Raw genomic sequence first — 12,109 nt, 5'->3', positions numbered from 1 at the left:
TCTACCCTGAATGCTTTGATATAGTAGGTTTTAATCTTTTTCCTGCTGTTAAAATTGAAGATCTAAACTCCATTGAAAGCCATCAGGTACAAAAAGCAGGGAGGTGTTTTCTAGTAGGATAAGATATGAGACATAACAAATTTGAGTAGCTAAAAACTAAAGCTTAATACTAGCGACAAAAATATCATCATTTGCAAAGAGGACTGCAAAAGAATAAAAGGTAACCAGTTCTCTGTTAGCCAAGGAGAGTTTGATATTACCTTCAGAGTGCCCTATGGTATTGGGCAAAGCTCATTACTCACATGAGTAATGTGCAATGTGTAATTGATAGTAAGTATCTGGTCCTTATTACTACAAACAATGTAGCAATTGGTCAGAAGCACCTCCTATTAGTTAAAGATACATCTGTATTTAGTGACACAAAAGTGATTAACTCCATATTAATTAGTTTGCTAGACAAAAAATAGGAAAATTCAATTATGTTTTCATATTTTCCATTGTGTTTTTGGAAGGCACAAATTAAGTATACTTGAAATTCCAACGGTCTCTACTATTCTATATAGATCTTGTTAGCAGTGTCATATTTTTCAAACTGTTTTGCTTATTAATTTTCCTGCTTTGTGTGTCTGTGTGTGGCAGGCAGGAAGGCGTGGGAGCAAAGTTAATTTTTACTGCTTTCTTTTCTCCTGAATAAAAATAAACTGCAGGCAATATAATCATTTTACTGTGACAACAATGACAATGGCCACAGGAAAAACACTTTTCAAAGTGCAGGGAGCCTGATAGTAATGCATATCTAATCAGGAAGAGTTACTACTGTTTACTATTCTTAAAAACTAAAATAGCATCAGAGCAAAAGACAAAGAAGAATATTCAATCCCCAAAAAGGTTTGAAAAATACTAATATGTTCGTATATCTCATAGCATGAACTCACTCAGCTGAAATATTCTGCACTCTGGTGTTTTTCCTAGCAAGTCTTATTCGAGAGAGAAATTCTCATTGAATTTTATCTTTTGAATAAATTTTTGAACAAGTTTAGTTTAGGCTCCGGTCTCAAATTCTTTACATATTCCATCGCTACCTTAGTGTAAGCTGAGCATATGAAACAGAGTTCTACCTTTTGTAAGCTGACTACTAAACTCCAGTTAATATCAAATTAACTGTCAGGAAGAAGCTGGATTGCAGTTAGTGCCTAAGTTTCTCATAATACATCAAACTTGCAGGATGTTGGAGAATGACACTCCACCTCATTCTGCTTCCTCCTTTCTCCCTTGAATATGTGGCAACAGCATGAAACAAACATGAGACAAGTGCAATAACAGGAAGGATACAGCATTTTAAGACCGGAATTATTAATATTTAAAGCAGCTCTTTTCTGGGGGTTAAGAATTAGAAATTGAGAGGATTCCGATTAATTGTGGAATGGCTGAAAAAGTTGTAGTATGTGATTATGATGGAATACTAATGAAGTATAAAAAATGATGATCAGGATGCTCTCAGAAAAACATGGAAAGACTTGCATGGGCTGATGCAAAGTGAAATTTATTGTGTACAATGTAACAGCAATAGAGTGAGATGATCAGCTGTGAATGACTTAGCTGTTCTCAGCAACACAACAACCCAAGACAACTCCGAAGGATTTAAAATGAAAAATGCGATCCATTCCCAGAGAAAGAATTGATGGTATCTGACTACAGATTGAAGTATAATTTTTAACTTTATTTTTCTTGAGGTTTTTTTTTTTGTCTATGTTTCCTTTTACAACATAACTATTATGGATATGTTTTGCATGACTACACATGTATAAACTACATCAAATCACTTGCCTTCTCAGTGTTGGGGAGGGAGGTGTTAGAAGGAAGAAGGGAAAGCATATGAAACTCAGAGTTTTACAAACAAAAGTTAAACTGTTTTTTCATGTAATTGGGGAATGTAAAGTATCAATTTAAAAAAAGGAAAAGAATTAAGAACAGCATTGTTGCTTAAAATGTCTGGGAGAGAGTAAGTTTGCAATAAGGGAATGAGATGATGGGAAGCAAATGAAAAGATGTATTTTACCTACCTTAGTATTATTTTTTTGCATATCTGAAATAGCATGGGCATGACAGCACCTGAATACTTAAAGTATATGTGGCACTTACTGTACAAACCACATGACATGATGCTTAGCATAAAACATAACTCTCTCTCTCTCTCTCTCTCTCTCTCTCTCTATATATATATATATATATATATATATATATATGTATGTATATATAGTGACATGGTATACTATATATGGATATGTGTATATGTAGTATATGTATACATAATAGTATATATGGTATATGTATATATATATATATATACATGTAATTGGATATATAATAAAATGTAAATTCCAAAAGGATTTACTGAACTCCTACAGGTACCTCAGATTCTTTTAAATGAAAGCTGTATATAGTAGGGAGTTTAAAATGTTTCTTGATTGATATAGGTGGTGTATTTGACATGATACCTCCAAGAGTTTAGTCTTCAAGGTAAATGAAAATTTGCCAAATGAAACGGATAAGAAGAAAATAGCTAAAAAAAATTAAAAGACCAGACTTTAAGTTATGGAATGGAGTGAATATGAACTACATGACAAAATACATGGTACAGTCAGTAAGTGTAGTGGGAAGCCAGAAAATATAAGTATTGACAGGATTTTTCTATCAAGTTTCATGGAAGAGGTTGGACTTACACTACAGAATTTTAGACCTACACTACAGAATTTTACACTACACAGGAGAAGGATATATAGCATTTTAAGAGAGGAATTGTTAACATTTAAAGCAGCTCTTAGTATTATTTGTTTGCAGATCTGAAGAAGCTCAAATATCATGGGCATGGCAGCACCTGAATACTTAAAGTATATGAGTCACTCACTGTACAAACCACATGACATGATGCTTAGCATAAAATATTACTATATATGTATATAGGAACATAGTATACTATGTATATATGTAGTATATGTATATATACCATATATTACTATAGAATTTTAGACCCAGAAAGAATACCAGTGATTGAGTCGAATCCTTTTTTCCATAGATGAGGAAACCCAAGCCAATAGAGTTTGCATGGCTTTCCCAAAGTGACTTAGTTATTACGGAAACTCGAGATGAGAATACAGGTCTCCTGACTCCCGGTCAAGTATTACACAAATAGTAATCGATTATATTTCTATAATCCTATGCCATATATAAATGCAATACATAATGAATACAATATTTTACATTTTTATCTTCATAACTTTTTTGTTGTGATAGGATCATATATTTAGAGAGAAAATAACTTAAGATGTTGCATTTTCCAAGTTGATAATTTTATACATGAGTTAAATGGGTGACACAGTCATAAGTCTAACTCCGGACTTCCAATTCCAAATCCAGTGTTCTTTCCATTACAACATTAGTCCTCTCATAAAGCTAAAGTTTCATTTTACTGATTCATCAGTCAAGAAAACAGAGTTCTGGAATTCCAAGTTGAAGTTATTTCTTCTGATTTTGTTTAGTTTTCTTTCTTTACACAGTCCAATTTAATTCAATTCCCATAAGTATGACACTATGCTAGGCAATAGTGATACAAAGGGAAAATGAAAAAAAAAAAAGTTAGTTCCCCTTGATACAGTTCTTGTATGACTGTGGAAATGTAGAGGGAGAGAAAGGTTATTCCAGACAGGGGATACAGTGGAAGTAAGAAACTTGTTTGGAAGTTGTAGGGAGTTAGATAAGGAATAAAGGATCAAATTAGAAAGGACATATATAATTACATAAATTATTTCTTCTAGCTTTATTTCTTTTTTATTTTACTAATTTTTATATTTGGTTCATTTGACTATAAATATTTTAGGGAACATCAGATATCTGGGGGTGCAAAGAGAGAAGCATTTCCATGGAAAATGACTTTTATAGGAAAAAAACTTGCAAAAGGAGTCAAATACGAACAAAGAACTCTTGGGAAAGAAGCAAGTGATGGAAGGTTGGGGAGGTTCCAGGTTATTAAAGTAATGCAACTGAAATAACAGAGACTCAAATAGAATATGAAGGTAATGAGAGCAGGTGTATTGTAACAGAATAGGAGCTGATAACTTGTGGTCCATGGATAGATTTGAAGGGATCTCTGAACTTGGCTGGGCAAAAATCAATCTTTATTTTCACCAACCTCTAACAGAAGCTTAATATTTTCTTCAATTATGAATATGTGCAACGAATATTATCTTGAGAAATGGTCAACAGGTTTCACCGGACTACTAAACAGATCCACACATATGTGTATATATGAATTATATATATATGTATATATGTATATACACACACATAAAGAATTACTCTACTAGAATATCAAAAGGAAAGAAATAAGCATTTATTAAGTGACTACCATGTTCTAGGCACTGTGTTAAACATTTAATAAATATTATATCTCATTTGATCTTTACAAAAACCCTGGGAGATAGATGCTTTTATGTTCTATATTTAACAGTTGAAGAAACTGAGGCTGTTGTGTTCATCCTTCATTGCCAAAGACCATACCACAAGAGAAATGATGACATGACTTGCACTTGACTTTGTTTTGAGTCAGTGAGGGTTGTGCAAGTTCACCAACCTCACTTCTCTTCCACAGCCATCTGAACTCAGTGACCAGATATTCATCAGGATGACCGGACATGACCCAGAATGCAATGGGAGACCTTGGCCCCTTTAGACCAAGGTCTACTCTGGAACTCACTTAGGATGAGATTACGCCCATTCAGTGAACAGACCTCTTTAAGAAGTAACCAGGGGATGGCCCCTTGAATGAGGCACAGGAAAAAAAAATGACATCAGGCTGGGAGGGAAACAGCAACAGCTACTATTGATAATTACTCTTAAACCAGGAAGGCTCAGAAGAGCCTTTAGGCAGGGACCTAGTGTCCTCCAATGCATGAGCTTCAGAGTGCAGTAGGTTTAAAGTTTTGGGAAGGGAAGGAAAGGAAAGGGAAGGGAAGGGAAGGGAAGGGAAGGGAAGGGAAGGGAAGGGAAGGGAAGGGAAGGGAAGGGAAGGGATCTAGCCAGTAAAACACAAGTTAACTGGGCATCTTCTAGTTGAAGAAACTGAGGCAGACAGTAGTTAAATGTCTTGCCCAGAACTACAGTTAGTAAGTGTCTGAAGCTAGACTTCTAACTCAAAGATGAGCCAACCAGCTGCTTCATGGAGATTTAGGCAGACAATATCAGACAGGAGAATAGAGAAGAAAATACAGAGAAGATAGAAGTCATTCAGTAAGAATTCTTTTAACTCCTTTATTTCTTTTTCACATTTCCCAAAATTGTTACCCATTTTCTCCCTCTCTCTAGTATTAGAGGAAGATTTATCTTCATCCTTTACCCAGATGGTGCTTTTCTGTTACCTCTCCACCCACTCTTCTGTCTCTTTAAACATGAAATCTTTTGCCACCATTCTGCTAAAATTGCTTTCTCAAAGGTCACCTGAGGACTTTATCTCAGTATTCATCTCCTTGAACCAGGTTACACTGCTGACTCAGGACTTTCTCTACCATGCCTTCATCCAGGGAATCTTTGCCCTCTACCCTTTCTCTGCTTCCCCATTAGAATATAACATTTTGCAGGGCAGGGGCTGTCTTTTCAGGTTTGTGTTCTCAAAACTGAGCATAGTTCCTGGAACATAGTAAACATTTAGAAAATTCTAGTTGACTGAGTAGGAGGAAAGGGGAAGGGAAAGTAATAAGAATTTACTTTATGCCTGCTATGTCCCAGGCACAGTGCTAAGCCCTTTACAAGTATCTCGATAACTTGACGAACTGAAAGAAGCCTGTTCTCTCATTCAGCCCTAGGATGTGATTTTTTAAGTCACACACAACTCTTCTAAACCTTTCCTAGGATTTACTTTCCCATAAGGTTGAAGTAGTTGCCACATCCTCTGAAGGAAACTTAATGATCAGGGAAAGGGAACAAGGGTTAAGGTCACAAAACGACTGCTGCCACCCCTGTCTTTGGCAATGTTCTCATGCTCACGCAAAGTGCTCCCTCTTTTCCAAGGCTGACTTTCATTCTGTATAGTACCTGATAAATGGCAAGTGTTTAATAAATACTTGTTAATTGAGTGCCTCATTCTCTCATACTCCTGACACACAGGGCCAAGAAGAGGAATTGTCATTCCCTTCACTTTTAATTGCCACTATCAGTCCCTTCCTCTTCTTACAATTAGTGGCCATCTCTCCTCTACTTCATTCCATCCAAATCTTTGCTCCTTCACTTATGAACCACCGGGTTACTTTTCATTCTTCCCATTAAGTTCACTACTAGCTCATAACCTTTAAACTAGCCCTTCCTACAACCTAGTCTCCAAGTTCTTCAATCTTTCCATCTACCTCAACCACGGACAGAAAATATCGTATCTTAAGCCATGGACTCAAATATTTTTTGAGTCATGAATCTTTGGAAACTTGGTGAATCAATATACTTTTTTCAGAATAATGTTTTTAAATGATTAAAATAAAATAATAGGATTGCAAAGGAAAATAAACATATTGAAGTGTAGATGTCAAGATATTTTTAAAAGACAATACAGATTCTCAGGAGTCCCTGTTTAGATTTTTCTCCTGAGATTACATCCCACTTACACTTATCTTGTATGTATATACATGTTTATACATTGTCTCTCCCATTTAAACGTAGGCTCCCCAAGGGCCCCTTGTCTTTTTTTGACCCTCACTTCTCTCGTCCATCCCCACAAACTTCATTCTATATCTGTCCTTCTTTTCATGTTTAACTCAAGAAGTCTGTCTGCAATTGATACCTCCATCTCCTTTTCTCTAACTCTCTTAATTCTCTTTAGATTTGTCTTTAACTTCATAATTAAACCGAAATTGCTTTGTCCAAAGCTACCAATGATTCCTTAATTGCCAAATCCAATGTATTTTTCTTAATCTTCATCCTTCTTGACCTCTCTGCAGTCTTTGAAACTATCAATCACCCTCTTCTTCTTAATACTCTCTTCTCTCTAGATCTTTGTAATATTGCTCTTAAGTTCTCTTGCCACCTGCCTGATTAGTCTTTCTCAATATTCTTTTTTGGAACCTCATTCAAGTTGTGATCTCTAACCATGAATGCCCAAAAAGGTTTTATCCTATACCCTCTTCTCTATTTTCTCTAGGCTTCTTTTTCTTTATGAGAAATGAAACTCCCAAAATTCAATTATCATATCTAAGCAAACGATGGACGGGGGGTATGATGTGCCAGGCCAGAAGTCAAGAAAGCTCATCTTCCTGAGTTCATATCTGGTCTTAGACACTAACTAGCTATGTGATCCTGTGCAAGTCACTTAACCCAGTTTGCCTTGCTTTCCTCACTTGTAAAATGAACTGGAGAAGGAAGTGGCAAACCACTCAAATATCTTTGCCAGAAAAGCTCCAAATGGGACCACAGAGAGTCAGGCATGACTAAAATCAATGAACAACAGTGCATATGATTCTGGGATCCATTTGTCAAACCCAAACTCTCTCCTGACCTATAATCTTATCTCTTCAATTGCCTACTGGATATCTACTAGATACTCAATATGTACAAAACTAAATTTATCATATCTCCCCCTAAACCCTACTCTCTTTTCCTAACTTACCTATTACTGTCAAAGACACCAATATCCTCCTAGTAACCCAGACTCACAGCTCTCTCATCATCTTCAATTCCTCTCCCTAAGCCCCCATATATATCCTCTTCCCTGTTCCTCTCAATTCTAACCTTACAAGCTCTCTTGTGTATGCTTCCTTTTTTCTTCTGATGCAGCCACCATGGTAAGGCAGGCTCATATCACTTCATGCATAGACTATCATAATAGCTTCCTGTTAGACCTCTGAAATACAAGTCTCCATCCCACTCCAATCTATTCTTTGATTATTAATTTTGATCAGTTGAGATCAATTAAAGTGATATTCCCAAAGAATAAATGTGACTATACTATTTTCCTATTCCACAACCTCCAGCGTCCCTATCACCTCCCAAATCAAAATAAATTCTTTGATTTTTAAAGCCCATTATAACTGGTTCTTTCCAACTTTTTCAATTTTTTTAATACCTTACTCCCAACCACAGGCTGCCTAATACAGTAACACTGTCCTCCCTGCTGGTCCTCACACAAGACACTCCATTTCCTGGGTCCATGCATTTTCAGTGGCTGTCATTCATTCCTAAAATAATGTCTTTCCTCATCTCATCTTCTGGTTCCCATAGATTCTTACAAGTATTGAATAAAACCCACCTTTTGTAATAAGGCTTTTTTTTGTTTAGTTTAATGCCTTCACTCTGAGATTATCTTCTTCCTGTCATCGAGATAGCTAGATATAGAGAGATAGATGTAGATATAGATTGTATGTGTATAGTTTTGCTTTGTTTTCATGTTACTTTGCTTTCATGTTGGATTTTTAGCTCCTTGAGGACAGACACTGTTATTGGCCCTCTTTATATTCATAGCAATTGGTATAGTACCTAACACATAGAAAATAATTTATAAAAGCTTATTGACTTAATGTTAACTGATAATACTGATTTGATTTTTCCCTAAGTACCAGGATTTCAAATATGAATCTACTATGCAACATCTGACACTATTGAACATTGTACCTTTTTGATATATTTTTTTCCTATTCCTACTCCGAACAACTTTGCACAGGCACTCATTACCACTTGCCTGGGCAGTAATAAACCACTCCCTGCTTCCAAGTTATTCATTTTTAAATTGTCAAACATTTTCCTTGTATGTAAATGTAGTCATATCACTCCTCTTCCCGAAATGTTTCAATAGCTTACTCTTGTTTTACTTGATAATAGAGGCCAGTTCCCAATCAGGGCTTCTTAAAGGGAAGTCAGCCCAAGAATGACAAGCAACTTCCCAAAAGGAGCTTCTCACTATGGAATTGCCAGTGATTTCAATAAGAAAAAGAAAAAAGGAGAGAGGCATCTAAAGAGACATCATAGAAAGCTTCCAAGTTATGTCCTATTTAGCAAGGACACATAGAAGAGAAGGATGAAAAGAAATACAGCCCAAAACAACAATATGAGTGCCACACATCTGGTAGTTCAATCAGGAAGGTTAAGATCCAGAATGACATGAAAAATGCAAAAAAAAAAAATACCAAAACCAGGATTTTTAATCTATGAGAAATGCAAGAACAAGAGTGGGATAGATCCATTAAGCAGGACTAAAACCTCAATGGATCCATGGATCAATAACTCCCAACAATAATACAGCTTATAACTCATCAAGGTACTTTCATCCTCTGTGACTATTATCTGTGCCTACCTATAAATAAACCATTCAGTGTGTTAGTCCCCTTTGTTATGCATACCAATGAATCACATGCAGGAGAGAGAAAGAGAATAAGCAATTATTAAGAGCCTACTATGTTCTAGGAACAGTGCCAAGCATTTCACAAATATTATCACATTTGGGCATAGGTTTTCTAATTAAACCCTTTTTACTTCTTATGAGAGCATCCTTCCTCTTTTCTGTCTTGTAATATATTTCATTAATGAAATTATTCACACTATTTACCCTAAGTAATTCTTCATTTTCAGTATATTGCAGCCTGCTCATACCCACCTCACCATGTTCTTTATTGCCCTTTATATGACCTTATACTTTAACTATTTTGTTGTATCCCATATCTATTTTAGTCATAAGACATCAATCAAAGAAGATTAGTGATGTTTAAAAGATGAGTCTATTTTCAGGGACAAAATGAATCAGTAAAATAATTCTTCAGTTCTCAAAAGGTAACACAACCTACTGTTCTCTTTATTTCTTAGACCTATGCATTGAACGCTTGCAGTGTCTGTTCAATATATTTATGGATGTATTTGTGAATGAACTCTATGGGTTGAGTATCCAAAAGTAGATTAGTCCTTCAATGAATAAATATTTATTAAGAATCTCCTATATGACAGGTATTATGTCAAGCTCTCAAATACATTAAAAAAAAAGAAGAAGAAGCAGTAAAAGATAGATCCTGCCCTTGAGGAACTCACAATCTGGGGGAGAAAACAAGCAAACAAATATGAGTCAGAAATAAAGGAGAGAATGTACTAGAATTAAAAGGAGTTAGGAAAAGATTCCTGTAGAAGATGGAATTTTAGTTAGGACTTAAAGAAAGCCAGCAAAATCCAAGGGCAGAAATAAGGAGAAAGGACATTCTAGAATTGGAAGACAGACAGAGAAAATGCACAGAGCTGAAAGGACTATCTTATTCATGTGACCAGGAGGCCAATAACAATGGATGGAAGAGTATGGGGTAGGGAATGAGGTGTAAAAAGACTGGAAAGGTAGGACGGGACTGGGTTATAAGGGAGTTTGATGGCAAATACTGGAATTTGTTTTACTCTGAAGGTCATAGGGAGCCACTGGTATTTATTGAGTAGGGGAGGGAGTGACATTGTTGGAACTGAACTTTATGAAAATCACTTTCTTGATTAAAAGGAAGATGATTTAGAGTGAGGCAAGATTTAAGGCAGGAGACCCATGAGCAGACTATATCAATAGTCTAATTGTGAGGTGTTGAGGACCCATGCTACTGGAGTGGCAGTATCTGAAAAAGGAGAATATCCAAGAGATATTGCAAAAGTAAAATTGATAGGTCTTTGCAACTGATTGCATATGGGAGATGAGAGATAGAGAGGAGTCCAGAAAGCCTGGGTGAATAGGAGGATAGTATTGGCCTAAATAATAATAGGCCAATTACAGAAGTTTAAAGAAGGAAGGATTGTGGGTGGGGGGAATAATGAATTCCACTGTTGAAATGTGGAATTTAAGGGTATAAGATGTTAGAAAGACATTTAGAGAAGTGAAACTGAGGGTCAACAACAGAGAGGTTTTGGCAGGCTAGATGGATTTCAGGATAGAGATAATAATTAAATTCAGAAGCACTGATGAGATCACCAAGTGAAATAGTATAGTAGAAGGAAATGAGAAGAGGACCCAGGACAGAGACCTGAATAACAACTATGGTTATAGGATATCACCTGCATGAAAATCCAGCAAAGCAGACAGGGAAAGAATAGTCTTATTGTTAAGAGGACAACTAGGTAAGACTGGTATTGTCAAACCCAGAGAGAAGAAAATTATCAAGAAGAAAAGATTAATGAACAGTATAATAAAGTTGTTAAGAGATCAAGAAGAATGAGGATTGAGGGAAAAGCTGCTGGATTTGGTAAGCAGATCTTCGATAATTCTGGAAAGGTTTTTTTCTTCTATTTTGGTGGAATGATGAGAATGGAAGTTAAAACATAAGGGGTTAAGAAGAAAATGAGAAGAAAATGGTGGCAATTATTGTAGATGGTGTTCTCAAGGAATTTAACCATAAAGTGCTGAAGAGATATAAGATGATAGCTAACTGCGATGAAGGATCAAGTGAGGAATGTTTAAGGCTGAAGGATCAAATTATGGAAAATAGAGATTCTTCAACTACTCAGTTTTCTTTGTGTGAATAGATAGACTAACATCTCTTGATACATTATTGATCTCATTCAAAACATTCAGTGTTCCAGAGCTTGTTTAAAGCAGTATAATGCCATTTGCAAAGTATCTGGTTGATGTCACTAATCTATATAGAATACTTCACTTATTTGATATAGTTCACATTTAAATAGATTTCTGAAATAAAATACATCTACTTAAATATTATTTTGCCTTTCAAAAGGATTTTTAAACAGAATTTATATTAACTGATGCCTTTGGTTTTCATATTACCTATATTTTCTCATAATCATATTATAAATGTTAGCAAAACAATGACAAGAAAAAATTAATGGAATAAACACAAGCAAATAGAAAACAAGAGTATTACTTTTGTACGTGATATAATAGAGCATTTAGATAACCCTAAAGAGTCATTTTAAAATTTAATTGATAATAACTTCATCAAAGTTGCAGGACATAAGATAAATCCACACAAATTATCAACAGTCCTATATACAATTAAATGTAGCAAAAAAAAAAAAAATCAAAAAGAGAAATTCCATTCCAAACAACTACAGAAGCGATAAAATAACTGGGAGTGTGCCCCTGAAGATTCAACCAGGGACTGTATGA

General features: G+C 35.4%; 1 protein-coding gene across 3 annotated transcripts in view; it reads right to left on the bottom strand.

Annotated features, from left to right (window-relative positions):
* The window catches only part of CSMD3 (CUB and Sushi multiple domains 3), a 1,632,969-nt gene that overhangs the window by 592,804 nt on the left and 1,028,056 nt on the right, over positions 1–12,109 (bottom strand). The window lies entirely within an intron of this gene.

This window comes from Notamacropus eugenii, chromosome 4 (assembly GCF_028372415.1).
Source record: "Notamacropus eugenii isolate mMacEug1 chromosome 4, mMacEug1.pri_v2, whole genome shotgun sequence".
NCBI lineage: Eukaryota > Metazoa > Chordata > Mammalia > Diprotodontia > Macropodidae > Notamacropus > Notamacropus eugenii.
The sequence above is the reverse complement of the archived record's forward strand: the minus strand, read 5'-3'. Positions and strand labels throughout refer to the sequence as shown.